The sequence below is a fragment of the Dasypus novemcinctus genome, chromosome 17, assembly GCF_030445035.2.
Source record: "Dasypus novemcinctus isolate mDasNov1 chromosome 17, mDasNov1.1.hap2, whole genome shotgun sequence".
NCBI classification, from domain to species: Eukaryota; Metazoa; Chordata; class Mammalia; order Cingulata; family Dasypodidae; genus Dasypus; species Dasypus novemcinctus.
The window spans coordinates 98711163-98731066 of record NC_080689.1 but is presented as its reverse complement, the minus strand read 5'-3'; the positions used below and the strand labels follow the sequence as shown (position 1 = coordinate 98731066).

At 35.1% G+C, this 19904-nt stretch overlaps 1 pseudogene; it reads left to right on the top strand.

Moving 5' to 3' along the window:
- Nucleotides 1-18413: 18413 nt before the first annotated feature.
- LOC101410754 (receptor-binding cancer antigen expressed on SiSo cells pseudogene) lies at nt 18414-19524 on the top strand (annotated as a pseudogene).
- The last annotated feature ends 380 nt before the right edge of the window (nt 19525-19904 follow it).

Genomic DNA, 19904 nt, shown 5'->3' with positions numbered 1-19904 from the left:
TAATCATGCCCACAGTGAACCAGCACTGCTGGCTCTATTCACTATAATGTGTTACCATTAGCTCTATCCATTTACACTCTTTTACAGTCAAGCTAATTGAACTTTCTACATACATTAAGCATCAGTACACATTCCCAGCCCTCATCCTATCTCCTAGTAACCTATATTTTAGGTTCCAAATTCCATGTGTTTATTCCTCACATTTAGTTCATATTAGTAACACCACCTAATATTTTTCCTTTTGTGTCTGGCTTATTTCACTTAACATAATGTCCTCAAGTTTCATCCATGTTATCATATGTGTCCAAATTTCATTTCTTCTTACAGCAGCATGGTATTCATTGTACATATATACCACATTTTGTTTATCCATTCATTAGTTAATGGACACTTGTGGACTATGGAACACACTTAAATGTTTACTGGAGTGATGACTACACAACTCTGTGATGAAAGTGAAAGCTACTTTGAATAGAATGTACAAGGCAAGGGACATAAAACACTTTGAACTGAATCATGTGGTGAAATATGGAGCATGGTTAACAGTAAAAATATGAGAGTGTTTTCTCATGGACTATAACATTTGTACAATACTAATATATAGTATTAATAAGGGTATAGAGAAAATATCAATTTTACTCTATGGACCACAGGTAGTTGTAGTAGTCTGACCAAGTTATTTAAAAATCTATAATAGGGTGGTGGATTTGGCCCAGTGGTTAGGACATCCATCTATCACATGGGAGGTCTGCGGTTCAAACCCTGGGCCTCCTTGACCTGTGTGGAGCTGGCCCATGTGCAGTGCTGATGCGCACAAGGAGTGCCCTGACATGCAGGGGTGTCCCTGCATAGGGGAGCCCTATGCACAATGAGTGCACCCTATAAGGAGAGCTGCCCAGTGCAAAAGAAAGTGCAGCCTGCCCAGGAATGGTGCTGCAAACATGGAGAGCTGACACAACAAAATGATGCAACAAAAAGAAACACAGATTCCTGTCTTGCTGACAACAACAGAAGTGGACAAAGAAGATGCAGCAAATAGACACAGAGAACAGACAACCGGGGTGGGGGGAGGAAGGGGAGAGAAATAAATGAAGAAATAAATCTTTTAAAAAATCTATAATAAATATTCCACAACGATGTAAGGTGTTGATGAAGAGGTGGTGTTCTCAAATAGAGGGAATTGTATCTCTCAAGAGAAATGGTGGCTCCCAGTACATTAGGGCAGTTGAGCATGTCAAGCCCTCAACACTGTTGCAAGTATCTCTGAACATGGCTCTTCAAGCAATGAAGATTGACTGTCACTGTGGGCCCTAAGGGGAGGGGGAAAGAAGTATGAATAGATGGAAGTGGTATTGAATAGATATAACTGTGTGGACAATAGAAGTGTTCCACAAGATTATGCAAGGGAGGATATAAAACATGTTAAATTATACCAAAAATGTATAGGGGCTGATAAGCTAAAATGTAAATCATAATGTAAAACATAAGATAACTAAAATTTTAGAAAATTGTATAGTCTAAAATATAAGCCACAATGTAAACCCAAATGTTACCTTGTTTGAAAGCTATTATCTCCATATCTGTACATCAGTTTCAGTAAATAAGGTATGAATATGTAAAAAGAAACAAAAAAGAGGCGATGTATGGGAATTTTGCGCATTATGTATGATTGTTTTGTAAGCTCACAATTCTCTAATAAAGAGGCAAAAAATAAAAAAAAAACACAATAAGATAATGCTTCACACTACAAGAATGATTAAAATAAAAAGAGTTTATTATCTTTCAAGTGTTGAAAGGAATGTGAAGAAATTGAAACTCTAATACACTCATGGTAAGAATCACAAATGATGCAGCTGCTTTGGAAAATTCTGCAGTTCCTCAAAATTTAAACATTGGGTTACCATTTCATCCAGCAATAAACTCCCTGGTTTATACCCTTTATAAATGAAAACATATGTCCATGAAAAAATTGCACACCCTGTTTTATAGCATTATAATGCATAGTAGCCAAAAAGTATGGGGGGAAAAAGCCATCAGCTGATGAATGAATAAATAAAATGGAGTATTCATACAATGGAATAAAATTTGTCAAAGGTGTTTTTGAAATTCCAAAGGGAAATGAATAGAATGGTTTTTATTAGCACTGTACTGGAAATGAATTTGTACAGGTGGTTGTTAGAAGGAAATGGAACTAAAAGGAGGTAAGGATAAATATATATGTACTTTATAGTTATTGTTATTTTAATTGGAAACATTTAGTCTAAAGATCCATTACAATTTCTTTTGTTTGCTTTTTAATTGCAATTAAAACATTAAAGCATATTACTTCAGTACCTGAATACATACCTGAAAAGAAAATTGAATTACTTAATTCTCTTTCAGTTGGAATACTCAGTAAAGTTTGACTTATCCACTCTCTGAAAAGAACAAATATACAGTTCAAATTGGAGTTTATGTGACAGCTCTAGGCTATTTGATAAAACCTTTAATTAGATAGTATATGTGCTCTACCCTTCTTAGAGAAAGTGGAGCTATCCATTCAAATTACTCATTGTCCTGGACTTGACCATATCAGTTTTGTAATACTAACAAAACTAATAAAAATTGAAATAATTATAATGACTCTATCAGTAGCTATAAAGTTGCCAATTTTGGCAAAGTTGTTTTAAATAATTGTAAAGAAATAATTAAAATTTCTTTAAATTATATTATTTTCAGCATAATTTAAACTATCAAATAGAAATAAAACCCTTAATAATTCAGTGCAATTAAAACTATGTTATATATTTATGTGATATGATATGATTACTTTTTATTTAGGATGAATAAAATATTTTTTAAATTGTCTTGAAAAATACAAAAGAGTACCCTAGAAAAATATAAATGACTCAAATAATATTTCACTTTACAGGTAGGACAAATATAGCATAATGAATGTCAGTTTAAAAATATTTATAAATTAAATGGATCCACAATCTGAAATGTAGTTAAATATGTAAGGATCCAAAAAATCTCATTCTAAAACAGGCATGATAACATAATGATCAACATAATTGGACCACTCATCTTTTGAAGGAAGTTCATTACCTTAATGTATATTAATATTACTGACTACAATACAATACAGTATTGATGCATAAAAATAAACAGGTATATATATTTAAAGTAATTTATACCTTAATCCAAGAGCTGCAAGGAAGCAAACAAGAAGTAGATTAGCAAGAAAACTGGAACCCCAGAGGGTTATGTCTTGCTTTAAAAGGTAGATTCTGGATAGATTAAAAGCTTAAATTTGGAAGACAAAACTGCAGAGCTAACAGAAAAAAAAAAAAAAGATATAACTTTGAAAGCTTGAGGTGGTTAAAACCACCCTAAACAATGTATAAAACTATAATATAAAGGGAAGGAATTCCTTGATATTAGTAAAAATATTATCTCTTCAAAGAGACATAGACAAATGTAATAGATAAATGGAGCAAGAGATGGTTTCCCTAGCTCCAAATTCAGAAGGAGTGAATAGATGCTATTAAGTGTTAACATAAACATTCTCAAATCAAAGGATGTGTCTTGGAACACAATAAAGATGTAATAAAATTATTTGTTGTCATTTTTTTCATACCCAAAATACAATTCCAATGTGGCTATCAATTATGAGAAGCTCAAGTTCACTATCAATCTGATCCATGGAAACTCAGGAAATATGAGACCAAGTTTTTTCAGAATGACAATGACAACAAGTGTTAAGTTGGGGTTTTTTTTGCTGTTTTAGCAAGGATATGAACTAAGCATAATTTTCATGCTCCACTGAAAAATGTCAGTTAGGAAACTGGGATTTGGAAGCTTAGGTATTCACAGATTTAGGAATAAATAAATAAACACATGATGGGTGCTGTAGGGACAATGCAGTTCTTAAAACAAAGGAAATAATTAGACTTAAGCAACTTTCACTGATCCTTTGAGGTAAACAAATAAAACAACAAAGAATGAGATTGATTTAACAAGAAAATTTGTAAGAATTAATGAAGCACATGTATACATATATACATCACATTCAGTGTGAATTAAGCTTTATTTAGCAACTGTATCTGAAGGAAAATTGCCTTGGGCTTTGTCCAATTGATGTCATAATTTGTTCAATTCAATATTTGATTATGAAACTTGATTAATATTTCAATTTACATAGCATGGAAATATGAAAGCTTTTTTCCCTAAGTGTAAATTCTTCTCCCACCTGTAATGAGCTCATTTAAAGGTGTATAAATTAAGCAGTACATAGACAATTACTATGCAACCCATGTTTGAATGGTATTGAAAGAAAATTCTATAACCTCTGTTTTTTGTCCTCTCTGCCATGATCACCAGCTTCTACTGTACCAGACTTTTGGATCCCCTTTACTTCACCCGTTGTGTGTTACCTCTTAACTCATGTGTAGAAATGTCAGTCCTGAATTCAGCAACATAACTGCTTATTTTGTCCTTTGTCTCTCTAGATTTTTATTAATTATTTTAAGCATTGAAACGTTGTTAGAATTGTTTTATATGATATTCACTTTTATACATTGTTTATTTTAATGTTTTGTTGGAATGGCTACAAGACAGAACATCTCTTTCTCCCCGTTATAAATAATGACTTCCTTCTTTCTTTCTGCATCTCCTTCTCTATCATAGATAAGAAGTCTGAACTATTGTTATGAATATGAATGACTCAGTTTAAATACGTATTTCCCTTATAATTATTTAGGAGAATTACAGATTTAATGTTTAGGATATAATGTATAGGTATACTGAAATATTAATTGTATTGAATAATATTATCTATTTATCAATCCATATTTATATCTACTTAAACATTAAATATTAAAATTATATGACATGGTGAAAACATAATTGAAAGTATATATCTGCAGTAATATAAATCTTAGTTTCATCCCAGGTTCGTCACAAAAGTCACTGTGAATCTGAAAATGTTTTTTTTTTTAATAAAACATTATACAGTTTATTCATTCTTATAACTCCAGAAGATAGAAGAGGAAAGGTAGTTTCAGATGGAGCATGGCCCTGCTGACTCTGTAATTTCAAATTTCTACTCTCCCTAACTGTGCCATAATACATTTCTTTTTTATTTATTTATTTATTTGTTTATTTATTTATTTATTTAATTCATTTTTAAAAAAATATTACACTCAAAAAATATGAGGTCCCCATGTACCCCGCACCCTCCACCTCCCCACCCCCCCCAACAGCAATATTCTCCCCCATCATCATGATACACTCACTGCACCCGGTGAACACATCTCTGAGCATCGTTGCACCTCATGGTCAATGGTCCACATCATAGCCCACACTCTCCCACGTTCCATCCAGTGGGCCATGGGAGGATCCACAATGTCCGGCAATTGTCCCCACAGTACCACCAGGACAACTACAAGTCCCAAAAATGCCTCCACATCTCATCTCTTCCTCCCATTCCCCACACCCAGCAGCCACCATGGCCACTTTCTCCACACCAATGCCACATTTTTTTGATTACTAACCACAATAGTTCATGAATAGAATATCAATAAGTCCACTCTAATCCTTACTCTATTCCTCCATCCTGTGGACCTTGGATTGGTTGTGTCCATTCCACATCTATGTCAAGAGGGGACTTAGATTCCACATGGATACTGGATGCAATCCTCCTGCTTTCAGTTGTAGGCACTCTTGGCTCCATGGTGTGGTGGCTGACCTTCTTCAATTCCATGTTAGCTGAGTGGGGTAAGTCCAATAAACCAGAGTGTAGGAGCTGAAGTCTGTTGAGGCTCAGGGCCTGGCTATCATATGGTTAGACCAGAGATTCAGATCCCCTAGATATATCTTAAACCCCAGCACCAACTACAATTCTGGTAAAGTAACAGGAAAGGCTTGTGAAAAAAGATCACATCTGAGTCCAGTTCCATCATGCAGAAACACCAACTCCAAAGAAGGGCCAACTGACATGGCAGTGAACTCCATCTGCCATGACCATAAAACTTGTGGGTCTCTGTAGCCCTCAGAAGAACCAATACCTGGGGTTGTATGCACCTTATCTGTCTCTGAAACTGCTCAGGTGTGCATAAGGGCAACCCCTCTGATAACCTCCAGGCTCTTTTTTAGAGACTCATAGCCATATAAACTCACTCGTCCTTTCCATTTCCCCCTTGATTTAGGTCAAAAAGCATTTTTAACTCCTGTTATTTTATGTAGACAGAGAAAATCTGCTCGTCCGAGTTGAACCTTTTATTCAAGGTCATTTTCTAGTTATGTCATCAGCGGGTATTTGGTAGGGATCCCTCGGCATCAGGGAGGCTCATCCCCAGGAGTCATGTCCCACACTGAGGGGAAGGCAATGCATTTGCATGCTGAATTTGGCTTCCAGACTGGCCACATTTGAGCAACACAGAGGCTCTCAGGAGGGAACCCTTAGGCACAGTGCTGCTCTAGGCCTTGTTCTTATTTCAGGCTCATAAGCATAGTCATTAGTATCAGGGGCTCACTGCTGGACCCTCATTCCTTTCTGGTCCTTGCCATTGCACCCGGGGGACTACTGCTGCTCCCCTAGGGACTGCGGCAGAGCCCCCCCTCCCCAAGGAACCCAGCAACCCCAAGCTGTTGTTTTTAATCATTTCCACTATGAAAATATCCAAACATTTCCATGCACCCTGGACACATGCCCTGTAGAACTCCCTGTCAACCATATGTCCCCTGTCAATAACATTCCATACCAGTATTGCTCCGCTGCCATTGTTGAAGCTCTCTGTGATCCAAAACTTCCTGAAAAGTGAAGCCCAATATAATGCCAGGTTCCCTTAATAGTAAAATGAAATATAGCGATGAGTTTAAAGGTTAGATATAGAATACATATTAATTTGGAAAAATTCTACATCCTATCTTTTTCTTTCCTTTTTTCTAATTATTAAGCTTATCTTCACAAGAGTTTTAGATTGCAGTAATTTATATATACAATATACAGTTCTCCTACATATCCAACATAAAACCTTGTCCCTTCCACACCAATAATCTTTTAACATATTTATATCATATTTACTGAAACTGATGTACAGATATTGAGATAATAGCTTTCAAACAAGGTAAGATTTGTGTTTACCTTGTGCTTTATACTTTAGGCTATACAATTTTCTAAATTTTTAGTTACCCTATGTTTTAAATTATGATTTATATTTTAGCCCATCAGCCCCTATATATTTTTGGTATAATTTCACATGTTTTATATCCATCCTTGCATACGCTTGTGGAACACTTCTATTGCCCTCACATTTACGTTGGTTCCATCTATTCAATATCTCTTTCCCCCTCCTCTTAGGGCCCACAGTGACAGTCAGTCTTCATTTCTTGAAGAGCCATGTTCAGAGATACTTGCAACAGTGTTGAGGGTTTGACATGTTCAACTGCCCTAATGCCCTCGGAGTCACCATTTCTCTGGAGAGATACAGTTCCCTCTTTTTGAGGGCCTCAGTCCTTCCCAGGATGTGGGTATTCTTTCACTCTCATTATATGGGTCTCTACTCAATGATGTAACCCACTCTGGCAAAATGAACATTCACATATTCCCTGGGAGTCTGTCCTGCATCAGATTATCCCCTTTAAGTATCTTAAACAGGTAACTTTCCTTATTATATTTTTGAAAAGGTTTTCTCAGCATTATACTCTCAACGAACACCTGACTATCTCCTATGTTCATATGCTGCCCCACCCTCCCCCCAATTTCTAAGGCAATATTACCCATCCACCCATCCCTAGGCCCCCAAGCCCGCAAAGCCCCACTCAAAGGTAACCCTATGCCCCCATTTTATTCTTTCCTTGTACAAATACCTCCAACTTATCATAGATTTCACCCATGTAGGTGTCAGCTTACATCCTTCCTCTACCCCCCGATTTCCCGTAAGCCTACCATCCAGTGTCTAGCTCTCTGAGGCAGCTTGGTTTACTTATTTCATATCATTGAGGTCATGTACTTTTTGTCCTTCAATGACTGGATTGCTTCACTCAACATAAGGTTCTCAAGATTCATCCATGTTATCACGTGTGTTTGTAGTGTATTTGTTCTTAAAGCTGAGTAGTATTCCATTGTATGTATATACCACATTTTATTGATCCACTCATCTGTTGATGGGCATTTGGGTTGATTCCAACTTTTAGCGATAGTGAACAATGCTGCTATGAACATTGGTGTGCATACATCGGTTTGTGTCCTTGTTTTCAGTTCTAATGGGTATATACCCAGCAATGGAATTGCTGGGTCATATGGCAAATCTATGGTTAGTTTTTTGAGAAACCTCCAAACTGTCCTCCAGAATGGCTGGATCATTCTACATTCCCACCAGCAGTGGATGAGTGTTCCCATTCCTCCACATCCTCTCCAGCATTTGTAGTCTTCTGTTTTTTTCATAGCTGCCAATCTTATGGGAGTAAGACGGTATCTCATTGTAGTTTTGATTTGCATTTCCCTGATAGTTAGAGATTTGCAGCATTATTTCATGTGCTTTTTATCCATTTGTATTTCTTCTTTGGAGAGGTGTCTGTTTAAATCTTTTTCCCTTTTTTTTAAATGGGTTGTTTATCTTTTTATTTTCCAGATATACGAGTTCTTTATATATGCAGGTTATAAGTCTCCTATCCGATATATGGTTACCAAATATTTTCTCCCATTGTGTAGGCTCCCTTTTTACTTTCTTGACAAACTCCTGTGAGGTGCAGAAGGTTTTAATTTTGAGGAAGTCTGATTTATCTATTTGTTCTTTTCCTGCTCATGCTTTTTCTGTGACGTTCATGAATTCATTTCCTATTACAAGGTCTTGTAGATGTTTCCCTACACTGCTTTCCAAAGTCTTTATGGTCTTGGCTCTTATATTTAGGTCTTTGATCCATCTTGAGTTGATCTTTGTATAAGGCATGAGATGGTAATTCTCTTTCTTTCTTCTACATATGGATATCCAGTTCTCCAGGCACCATTTGTTGAATAGGCTATTCTCTCCCAGTTGAGAGGGTTTGGTGGCTTTATCAAATATTATATGGCTATATATACAAGGATCTATATCAGAACTTTCAATTCGATTCCATTGGTCTGTGTGTCTCTCCTTATGCCAAGACCATGCAGTTTTCATTACTGTAGCTTTGTAGTATGTTTTGAAGTCAGGTAGTTGATTCCTCCAATTTCATTTTTCTTTTTCATTATGTCTATGGCTATTCGGGACCTCTTTCCTTTCCAAATAAATTTCATAGTTAGTTTTTCTAGTTCCTTGAAGAATGCTGTGTTGATGTTTATTGGGATTGCATTGAGTGTGTAGATCAGTTTTGGTAGGATAGACATCTTAATAATATTTAGTCTTCCTATCCATGAACAGGGAATATCCTTCCATTTATTTAGGTCTTCTTTGATTTCCTTGAATAGTCTTGTGTAGTTCTCTGTATAAGAGTTCTTTACTTCTTAGTTAAATTTATTTCTATTTGATTTTTAATTTACTATTGTAAATGGTATTTCTTTCTTGATTTCCTCCTGAGCTTGCTCATCATTGGTATACAGAACTGCTACTGATTTTTGCGCATTGATCTTATACCCGCGACTTTACTAAACTCATTTATGAATTTTAAATGCTTTGTTGTAGACGTCTCAGGGTTTTCTTTGTATAGGATCATGTCATCTGCAAATAATGAATTTTTGACTTCTTCCTTTCCAATTTGAATGCCTTTTATATCTGGTTCTTGCCGCAGTGCTCAAGCAAGTACTTCTAAGACAATATTAAATAGAAGGGGAGAGAGTGGGCATCCTTGTCTTGTTCCTGGTCTTAGAGGGAAGGATTGTAGGATTTCACCATTGTAAATGATGTTGGCTATGGGATTTTCATATATACTCTTTATCATGTTGAAAAAATTTCCTCGTATTCCAATATTTTCAAGTGTTTTTATCAAGAAAGAGTGCTGTATTTTGTCAAATGCTTTTTTTGCATCTATATATATAAGCATGTGATTTTTTTTCCTTCAATTTGTTTATATGATGTATTACATTGATTGATTTTCTTATGTTGAACCATCCTTGCATACCTGGAATGAATCCCACTTGGTCGTGGTGTATAATTCATTTAATGTGTTGTTGAATATGGTTAGCAAGTATTTTGTTGAGGATTTTTGTGTCTAGTTTCATTAGAGAAATTGGTCTGTAATTTTCCTTTCTTGTGGTGTCTTTGTTTGGCTTTGGTACTAGGGTAACGTTGGCATCATAGAAGGAGTTTGGTAATGTTCCTTCTCTTTCGATTTTTTGGAAGAGTTTTAGCAGGTTTGGTGTTAGTTCTTTCTGGAATGTTTTGTAGTGTTCACCTGTGAAGCTGTCTGGCCCTGGGCTCTTCTTAGTTGGGAGGTTTTTAATGACTGATTCTATCTCTTCACTTCTGATTGGTTTGTTGAGATCATCAATTTCTTCTTTCATCAATATAGGCTGCTTATGTGTTTCTTGAAATATGTCATTTCCTCTGAATTGTCATTTTTATTGGAATATAGTTTTTCAAAGTATCCTCTTATGATAATTTTTATTTCTGTGGGATCAGTGGTGATATCTCCTTTCTCACTTCTTATTTTGTGTACTTGCATCTTCTCTCTTTTTTTCTTTGTTAGTCTTGCTATGGGTTTGTCAATTTTATTGATCTTCTCAACGAACCAGCTCTTGGTCTTGTTTATCTCTTCAAGTGCTTTCTTATTTTCTATTTCATTTAGTTCTGCTCTTATCTTTGTTATTTCTTTCTTCTTCCTGTGGGGTTACTTTGTTGTTGTTTTTTACTAATTCCTCCCAGTATGCAGTTAGTTGTTAGTTCTTCAGTTTACCTATTAAGAATTCATAACATACTTTAGAATTGGGACTGTACTATCTTCTTATAGATTGTATTTGCTACTTTTCCTTCGATGCACATATGAAGCATATTGATAGTAATAAAGTTACAATTAAGGATCTAGGGGCATATCCAACTAATATGATAGACTCAAATTTTAGGTTTCCCCTATATTTGGACATGAAAAAGACACAAAAGGAAATAATGGATTCTGACCTGCAAAAACAGTGAAATATGGTGTAGGATGATTAAGATTACCCAGAGCTCTGTCTCCTGGATAGGACATAAGATTGTGAAAGCCTAAGATAATAACTTAAGGGCACTCCATGACATTGTGATAATTAAAGCCTAATAGAGTAAGTTGCATCAAGCTGCAAGTGGTCTGCAAAAAGGAGCATGATGGGGAGACAAATTTCACAGTCTATGAAGGTTGGCATTCATGTAAAATAAACAAACAAAAATTTTTAAAAGCTACATTGCCACTAGCAATGTAGAATGTTCCGTTTTTCCACTTCCCTGCCATCACTTGTACTTTTCTGTTTTTTTAAAATACCAGATATTCTAAATGGGTATGAAATTATATCTCATTGTGGTTTTTATTTGCATTTACATCATGGCTAATGATGGTGAGCATACTTCATTATACTTTTTTATAATTTTTATATCTTCATGAAGATAGAAATTTAGGTACATGTTTATCCAAGGCTTTTGCCAATTTTTTAACTGGGTTTTATTTGTCTTTTTGTTTTTAAATTGAAATATTTCTTTATACATTCTAGATATTAAAGCTTTGTCAGATATATGGTAATTCTCTAATTTAAAAAAGGAAAAAAACCAGTAAAATACTACTTCCTCATGAAGTGAAACATTCAGGTAAGGCTCTTCACCACGAAGAATGAGGTCAAAAGTGTGCATTAATATCCAACTATAAATATTTGTATTAAATCTTGAAATGCATAAAACACAAAAGTAAAAACATATCAATTTGAATGAGCTTCATATATAAGCTAGTCAATCCAAAATTCTACCCAGTAATACACTATTCATGAATTAAAATTGCTCCATATTAAAACAAAGGCATTGACTCTAAAATATATAGAGAAATGCAGAAGACAAAGTATATCACGGGAACTCATAAATTCTCCTTATAATTAAGACAGTATGTCTTGCTAAAATTATAAATAAATAAAATTAAGCAACAAAGCTGAGCATACTAATGGGGAGGAATAATGATTCATGATTAAATGATACTACAGAACAGTGAGAAATAAGCCAGTTCTTTATGTGAGTTACATTTTAAAAATCTCTATTCCCTGTATTTCATAGTTTTCAGTTTGTTCCCATATTTTCATATTATTGGCTACTTTCATAGAGTTTGGGCTCTATAAAAATGTACAAAATATAGTTTTTATGCAAGAGCTATATTAGAAATTGGAAATATTGGAAAGTTATTACCCATTACATTTCTATATCAGTTATGACACATTCTCCCTTTCCTCTTTTTCTAAGACATTTTACTGTTACTACTTTTCTCATGGACTTTTCTGGTTTTTCCATAGATTCTTCATCTTGCTTCATTTTGAATAATTTTTTCTGACTAAATATTGCCATATCTGTTGAGATCTTTTTATATTCTATTGTATTTTTCTCAATCAGGAAACTCCATTTGTTCCTTTTATAACATTTTCAGTTCTTTGTCAAAAATCTCAAACAGGGAAGTGGACTTGGCCCAGTGGTTAGGACATCTGTCTACCACATGGAATGTCCGTGGTTCAAACCCCGGGCCTCCTTGACCTGTGTGGAGCTGGCCAATGCGCAGTGCTGATGTGCACAAGGAGTGACATGCCACGCAGGGGTGTCCCCCTTGTAGGGGAGCCCCGCATGCAAGGAGTGTGCCCTCTAAGGAGAGCTGCCCAGTGCAAAAGAAAGTGCAGCCTGCCTAAGAATGGCACCACCCACACAGAGAGCTGACACAACAAGATGACACAACAAAAAGAAACACAGATTTCAGTGCCACTGACAACAACAGAAGTGGACAAAGAAGAAGACACAGCAAATAGACACAGAGAACAGACAATTGGGGCAGGGGGAAGGGGAGAGAAATAAATAAATAAATAAATCTTTAAAAAAAACTCAAACACTTTTGTTTCCTTGAACACTTTATATATGATCGTTCTTAATCTCCATCTGTCAATTTCATTATCTGTGTCCTCCATAGTTTCATTTTTTAATCTTGGATTTTGTCTTTTTTTGTTCTTCCCCCTGTGGCTGGTTTTGTGTGCATGCGTGTTATATAGTATGCATAAAATATTTAAGAGACAATTTGAGATATAACAAAATGTTCCCTTGTACTTAGGATACTTAAGACAGGTGGAATATTACTATGCTGAGTAAACTCATTGGATTGGGAACATTCAAAACTGTGCCTAAATCTTGGAAGAGCAGATATATTTCTGTTTTATGGTTAAGACTAGGTATATCCCTTCAGTTTCCATCCACCATTATGTATTTTAAATTCCACTATTTGCTTCCCAAGCTCTTTGTTTCAGCTGAAATGCCTTAGTGGTTTCTCATCAACTCCATTTCCTTTTCCACGTAGGTTGATGCTTACAGGAGCAAAGATTCCAATTCCAGGTTCAATTTCCTGAGTATCCTTATGATCCCAGATTTGATCACATCTGTTTCCAATAACATTTTTGCTCTCTCAAAGACCTCACAAGCATATCTTTGGTATTTTGTCCAAAACTTCCCTTTGTTTTTGGTGGGAAATTTTCACTGAATCATCTAAATCCTTATTATTAGAAAACTATGTCCCCATCATCCTTTATTTTGTCACCATATTTTATTTCTACTATTTTGTCTACTCCCTTTCTGAAACACTTTGATGAGTGCTCTTTTTTCCCCCAAGCTCTGATCTGGAAATAACCTGTATTTCAATGCCTTTGACATCCAATTTTATTTATCTAGTTTTTTTTATCCCATGTGTTCTTCAATATTTTGGATCAAACGATTATTTCTAAAAAGTGTGTCCTACTCAGATAGCTTCTTAATTGTAATTTGCTCAAAAACTAAAACCTTTCAAATGATTTCTCAACAACTTAGAAATACTCTGAAAAAATAGCAGAGATTGGCAACTATATGTATGTGCAAAATACACAAATTAATTTCAAAGGTACAAATTAGTTTGAAAGTTAAAGAATGTAAAAAAAATACTCTATGCAAGTAGTAACCAAAGAGAGATAGGGGAGCTATACTAATGTCAGATAAAATGGACTTTAATTCAGAAACAATTACAATGGATGAAGATAGTCATTGTGATGATTACGTTCATATTTCAACTTGGACAGATAATGTTGCTCATTTGTTTGATCAAGCAAGCACTGGACTAATTGTTATTGTGTGGGCATTATGGCTGATTATGTTTGTAATTAATTGCAAAGATTGCCTTCAGCAATGAGAGACATCTCATCCAATCAGCTGAAGGCCTTAAAAGGAGAAATGATTTCAGCTGTCAGAAGAGAGAACTTCTATTTCTACTTCAGCCACCCTGAGTCTTCTGGGAAACTCATTCAGGACCTTTATCTGAGTTTCTGGCTTGCAGCCTGTCATGTAATTTGAACTGATGCATTCCCACATTCACATGAGAAAATCTGTAATTAAAAACCTCCAAACAAAAAAGCTGAGGACCAGATTGTGTCACAGGTGAATTCTACCAAACATTTCACAAAGACTTACCTTCAATTCTGCTCAAACTCTTGCAAAAAAGTGAAGAAGAAGTGAGGTCAATATCAACCTCATACAAAAGCCAGAAAAAGACATCATAGGAATGAAAATTACAGACCAATCTTTCTTATGAATGTAGTGCAAAAATCCTCAATAACGTACTAGCTAACTGAATCCTACAACATATTAAAATTATTATAATCATATGGGATTTATCTCTAGTATGCAAAGTTGCTTCAACTTAAGAAAATCTATTAATACACCACATTAATAGAATGAGAAAATAAAGAAAAACAAATGATCATAAAAATTGATGCAGAAAAAGCTCAAAAACAAAATGCAGCAGCACCCATCTTCACAAAAACACATAGAACACTAGGAATAGAATGAAATTTCCTAAACATGAAAATGGACATGTATGAGAAGCCAACAACTAACATCCTATTTAATGGTGAAAGATGGAAACCTTTCCCTCCAAGGTCAGGAACAAGACAAGGATGCTCACTGCCACAACTACTTTCCAACACTGTACTGGAAGTTCCTACCAGAACAATTAGGCAAGAAAGAGAAACAAAAGGCATCCAAATTGGAAACAAAGAGGTAACACATACTCTATTTACAGATTGCATGATCCTATATACAGAAAATCCTGGAAAATTGGAATGAAAACTCCTAGATCCAATAAATGAATTCTTCAAAGTGGGAAGGAGCAAGATCAATAGCCAAACATCGCTAGAGTTTTGAAAACAAGCAATAAACAATCAGAAGTAGAAAACAAGAAATAAGCCCATTTACAATAGTTACTAAGAGTATCAAATATATAGGAATAAATCTAACTGAGAACGCAAAGGACTTGGACAAAGAATACTAAAAATAATGCTCATCACATTTATATTTTTATTTTGTTTGAATAAACTTGTAACATTCAAATATTTGTCATAGTAGTTAAAATATCAATATTTGATCCATTTCCTATCAACTGTGTTTTACCTGGGCATTGTTCATTTTTATCAAAGATCTTTTATTGGGAAAAAAATAAAAATATGAAATAAATGTGTGACATTAATGTGTAATGTTGACTCTGAACAAACTTTTGAAAACCTATTTGGCAAAATTTAGTTTCACTGGGAAAAAAGCATGACTTTTGAAATCTCTGAATGCCTTAGTCCTTAGTACTGCTATTCTTTATTGGAATTATTTCTTATTAAAATATGTTGTTTTAAGACATTTTTCTGACAGTATTATGTAATTTGTTTAGAGTGTGTAGAAGGGATTACAACTTAAATGTTCCCATTAAGTGTATGTGTACTTTGTGTATTCTTGTCTTAGTACTTTCATGTTATGCATGTACTATTACCAACCTATTGCCTATGAGAAACATATGATATTGTATTTACAAACATTGTTATGTTTACAATATTTTTTCATATGTATGTTATATAACATTCAAAGGGAATTTATTTCTTGATTGAGAAAATAATATATAATGCAAAATCCACAGTTGATAACAGAATAAAATCTATAAAACATTTCTAGAAGGAATGATAATAAATGGAAGGACATTCCATGATCTTTGAAGACTATTGGAACAATAATAGTTTTAAGATATCAATCCTACTCAAAGTAATTTATAGATTCAATGCAATCCCAATTAAAATTCCAATATTTTGCTATAGATTATTATGATTCTAGCAATGGAAGAAATTGTATTATTGATGTGGAGGCAGTGGGTATTGGAGGTTCTGAAGGCAGGAAGAGAGAAAAACAGGTGTAATACAGGGGCATTTTTGTGACTTGGGAATTGTCCTGAATGATATTGCAGTGACAGATACAAGCCATTATGTATCTTATCATAATCTATAGAATTGGGTGAGATGAATGTAATTCTCACACCTCATCAGAATGTACAGGGGCTTTGGCATTCATATTTTTAGCAAGTTCCCTCACTGTTACATATATCTGTCCTTCTTTAGAGGACCTGTACAATTCCCTCTGTTCTTATTTCATGCTTATCATTACAGATCGTGATTCACATCTGAATGCCAATGTCATAAAGAAAGAAAATAATCTGTTCACAAGGGAAAATGATTTTGGTCTTCAATATAACTGCATTTCTCATTGTAAATTGATGACTGCCATTCTGGCTTATCCAGACTATACTATGAACTGGATTAATATATCTGCTACAAACCATTGACTAAATAAGGTTTCCACACTCCTCAATTCTGAAGATCAGATAATTCAATAAAGGGACTGTTAAATTATGAATCTTTCAGAAAATATATAGCTTATAGTGCCTTGATTTCAAAGATCAAAAATAATATATTATTACCAATATAATAATTTCTTATCCTGTGTTTATATATATGTATTATGATTTTACTTAGTGTTAGTATTTGCCGCATATTAAATAGAATACAGGAATGACCCACTCATTCAGTGACTGACTTCCTTCTAAAGATATCATCAGGAAAATTTCAGGAATGCAGGCGCTCAAATGAATATTACAGGATTTGCTGTTTTCTCTTTGTATCTAAAGTGGTCTTTGTTGGTGTCACAGCAGTTAGCTGAAAAGTGGAACTTTATTCCAGTGTTAGCTTTACTGCATCAGGTCTTCATGATCTGTTCAGAGCTGCCAGAGGTGGTTCTCCCTACTTAAGATAAAAGGAAGAATTCTATGTGTAACATGGGGGCATTTTGGGGACTTTGGAATTGTCCTGAATGACATTACAATGATGATACAGGCCATTATACATTTTGTTGTAACCTATAAAATTGTGTGGGGCAGAGTGTCAACTATAGTTCACAGTTAGTAGCAATGCTTCAAAGTGTGCTCTTCAATTGTAATAAATATACCACACTAAAAAAAATTAAAAATAAAATTCCAACAACTGTCTTTGCAGAAAGGGAAAAGCCAATCATCAAATTCACATAGAAGGTTAAATGGCCACAAATAGTCAAAACCATCTTGAGAAAACAATGAAGTTGAAGGACTCACACTTCCCAATCTTAAAACTTAAAAAGCCACTTTAACCAAAACAGCATGGTACTGGTACCAGTGTATCACACACATTAGAATCACTGCTATTAAAGAAAACAGAAGATTACAAGTGTTGGAAAGGATGTAGAGAAATAGGAATTCTTATTCAATGCCCATTGCAATGTAACTGTTGCAAGTGGTATAGAAAGCTTGGCATTTCCTCAGAAAATTAAATATAGAACACCATATGACCTAGCAGTGCAATGCTAGGTATATATCCAAAAGAATTGAAAGCAGGGATTAAGTGAGATATTTGCACACTGATATTCATAGCAATATAATTAACTATTGCTAAAAGATGGAAGGAATCCAAGTTTCTACCAACTGATGAATGGGTAAACAAATATCCGTCTATACATATACAGGAATAATATTTAGTCATAAAAAGGAATGGATTTCTTGTCTTGTGACAAGAGGGTGAATATTGAAGACATCATCTTGAGTGAAACAAGCCAGACACAAAAGGACAAATGTGTTTTTTTATTCTACTGTTTTGAAACAATTAGAATAAACAAACAGAGTCAGAATCTAGAAAAAAGTTTACCAAGGGATGGAGTGAGCGTGGGAATGGGAAGTGGTGACTTAAAATGTATAGGGGAGGGGCCGGGGATGGGTTTCCCAAGGAGGGGGAGGCCATGGCAGCTGCGTGGCGGCAACGGCGGCTTCGACGGAGCGCGCCCGGCTTTGAATGAACGGTGCTGGGATTGAACAAGCGGAGCGCGAGCTCGAGCTCGAGGAAGCGACCGCTACCGCGCGCGCACGCGCGCCTTGAGTGCGCGCGCAGCCCGCGGCAGCTCGGAGCCTCCGCCCGGCGGGCGGGGAGGGGGAGGGGCAGGTTTTGAGTCCCGCCATGGCCATCACTCAGTTCCGGTTATTTAAAGTTTGTACCTGCCTAGCAACAGTATTCTCATTCCTAAAGAGATTAATATGCAGATCTGGCAGAGGACGGAAATTAAGTGGAGACCAAATAATTTTGCCAACGACAGTTGATTATTCATCGGTTCCTAAGCAGACAGATGTTGAAGAGTGGACTTCCTGGGATGAAGATGCACCCACAAGTGTAAAGATTGAAGGAGGGAATGGGAATGTGGCAGTACAACAAAATGCTTTGGAACAGTTGGAACCCGACTATTTTAAGGACATGACACCAACTATAAGAAAGACTCAAAAAATTGTTATTAAGAAGAGAGAACCATTAAATTTTGGCATTCCAGATGGAAGCACAGGTTTCTCTAGTAGATTAGCAGCTACACAAGATATGCCTTTTATTCATCAATCTCCTGAATTAGGTGACTTAGATACCTGGCAAGAAAATACCAATGCATGGGAGGAAGAAGAAGATGCAGCCTGGCAAGCAGAAGAAGTTCTGAGGCAGCAGAAAATAGCAGACAGAGAAAAGAGAGCAGCAGAACAACAACGGAAGAAAATGGAGAAGGAAGCACAGCGGTTAATGAAGAAAGAACAAAACAAAATTGGTGTGAAACTTTCATAACAAATGATCTTTATATGTCATAGTGCCAGTAGGAGATTTCTGAGCTCCACAACTAAGCATCATTTGTATGGATTTGAGAGTATTTTCAGAATACAGATGTGCTGCTTGATTTTAATATGTTCATCAGGCCATCCAGGACACGAGGGTTCTCCCAAAGTACTTTGAACTCTTAATGGTTGAAACTTAAAAAAACAAAAAAAGACTTATGGGACAATATTTAATTCAACATGCTCCAAATACGAGACAGTTGATTGCTGTAGAGAAATAATTTCAAATGGAATATACCAGTACCTCTTCAAGCTAGTTTCTAGCTAAATAAATGGGTGTAAATAATTTTATGGTGGAAAAAGACTCTACTATTATGCTTTCCTTCATTGTGCATAATGATAAAATAAATCATTTTAAATATCCTTTTGCTTCCTTGATTACCTGATCTAAATCAGACAAACTATAGGGCTTCAGAAGCTAGTGTTTGCATACATTTCCTCTAATTTGTAAAGGTATTGTTTATGTTTGGTATAACATTAAGCAATTTGATGATTTTGGTTTTTGTTCAAGAAAACGACATTAAAAATGCAATAATTTTATTATAAAGATTTCTTACATCTTTATTTTCTTTTAGGTGGTGTTGCTATGTTATTATACATATTTTTAACTTATATTGCATGTCTAAACATATGGCATTTAAAATGATAAATTTGTTTTAAATTATTATAACATGTAGTTGTTTAAAACTAGAGTCTAGTAGTTTTTTTCCCTTTCATTGTAGATTTTAAGATGTATGGTTTCT